Genomic DNA, 1,950 nt, shown 5'->3' with positions numbered 1-1,950 from the left:
CTACAAAGGCAAGAAGTGACTGGCTTACAAGCTTTCAAGAAGGAAGCTAGATTCATAGGGCATGAAGGAAGGTAGAATCTCCACTGAGTAGCATACAATCTGTCTAGGCAGGGCTGATGAAATGAAATCCGGATGGATCTCTTGTGATACAATAGTGAATAATTATTATCTGGACTGCTTGTCAGGGTTGGAATTGTAAAGGTAGATGTTTTTTTTAGCAAGGAAGGGAGTGATTAACTTTTCAGCCTAACAGCAGAGGTTCCTGGGACCATGAAGGGAAAAGAGCGGAGAGAAGCAGTGATGCCTGAGATGGAGGCAGAGACGATGACTTGGAGAGATGGAATGTTGGGGACTTTAGACACAGGGAGAGGGGCTGTGTGCTGATGACTGGGGTTCATGTTTGTAGTATATACTCTTTGGATGGTTGATGATGCATGGAAGGGATTGTAACTATAGCAATGAAATGATATACTATAGGATGAATGTAAAACTAATGTTCTCCCATGTAAACTATCACATAATTCACAATAAAACATTAAAAAAAAAAAAAAAGAAAGAAAGAAAGCTGCTATATCACAAAATAAGAATGGGGTATACTGAGAAAATAATTGCTAAGAATTCATTTATCAACACTAGATATAACATCCATAATATCATCACTAGATATGGCTAAGATGAACAAATCAAGAAATTCCCATTTACATTTATGATGCAGAGATACAAGACCTCAAAACAGAAAAATAATAAGAAAAGTGTAAAATGATTGGAGGGAAAGAGAGACTGAAGATAAATGGAGGTGGAGTAGGGGATGATTGTTTTTATTTGAAGCCTTTCTATACTGTTTGAGGTTTTTAAATCATGTTCTTGTATTACTTTATTACAAACTTTAAATTGTTAAAAATAGCAGGAATAATGGATTTCACAATGTTCCTTTTCAAAATAACAAGATTTTAAGACAAAAGTCAGATTTCTAAATTTCCATTTGCTTTCATTCTCATTCTAACTCTGAGCAGTGAAAACAGAAATAGATGAAGTATTAACTGGAATGATTTACTTTGTATTTATTGCAGTTGTGTAGTGAAATATGTACTCAAAGTGATTTCAGTGGTTTATGTAAGCACATATATGAATGAAATTCTCCAAACAGGTTGCTAAATAGTTTCGATGCTATTGCTCACAGAAAGTCTTAGCTATTGAGGGCTATTTAACAAAATGCCACAAGTGGATGGCTTTAATAAATATAAATTTATTCTGTCACAGTTTAGAAGGCTAGTCACCTGAATTCATGGTGCCAGAGTTAGGAGGAGGCTTTCACTCTCTGTTGGACCTAGGGGAAGACCCTTGTCTCTATTCAACATCTGTGAACCCAACACAAATAGGATATCTCTATGTCTTAATCTCAATATTCCCTTGGATATAGGAGGCTCTCAACATAGGGATCCTGAATCCTATCTCTGTGCTGACCTCCAGGCATTTCTTTCTTGGTGATATTGAGGTCCCTCTTTCTCTATTCACTTCTCTCTCCCTTGTTCTCTTTTTAAAATAAAAACGTGATGCAGACCACACCTCAGAGAAACTCTCTTTACATTGAATTAGGGCTGTAACCTGAGCAAAGGTGTTGCATCACATCCTTACCCCTTACCACTAACTGACTGATAACACCAGATCACATTAAGGGGATGATTGTTTCATTACATAACTACCAAACTACTAAGGATTATGGCTCAGTATAGCTGATATATATTTTTGGAGTGACCAATTCAACTGAGCAAATAATCTGAGAAGCTGGGTTCTATGAAGAAAAATGTGGCATCAGGATTGGAAGAAGACTCATTAACAACCTGCAATATTCAGATGATACAACCTTGCTTGCTGAAAGTGAAGAGGACTTAAACATTTACTGATGAAGATTAAAGAGAACAGCCTTCAGTATGGATTGCATCTCAATGT

The sequence above is a fragment of the Chrysochloris asiatica genome, unplaced genomic scaffold, assembly GCF_000296735.1.
Source record: "Chrysochloris asiatica unplaced genomic scaffold, ChrAsi1.0 scaffold00209, whole genome shotgun sequence".
In the NCBI taxonomy this organism is placed as follows: domain Eukaryota; kingdom Metazoa; phylum Chordata; class Mammalia; order Afrosoricida; family Chrysochloridae; genus Chrysochloris; species Chrysochloris asiatica.
The sequence above is the reverse complement of the archived record's forward strand: the minus strand, read 5'-3'. Positions refer to the sequence as shown.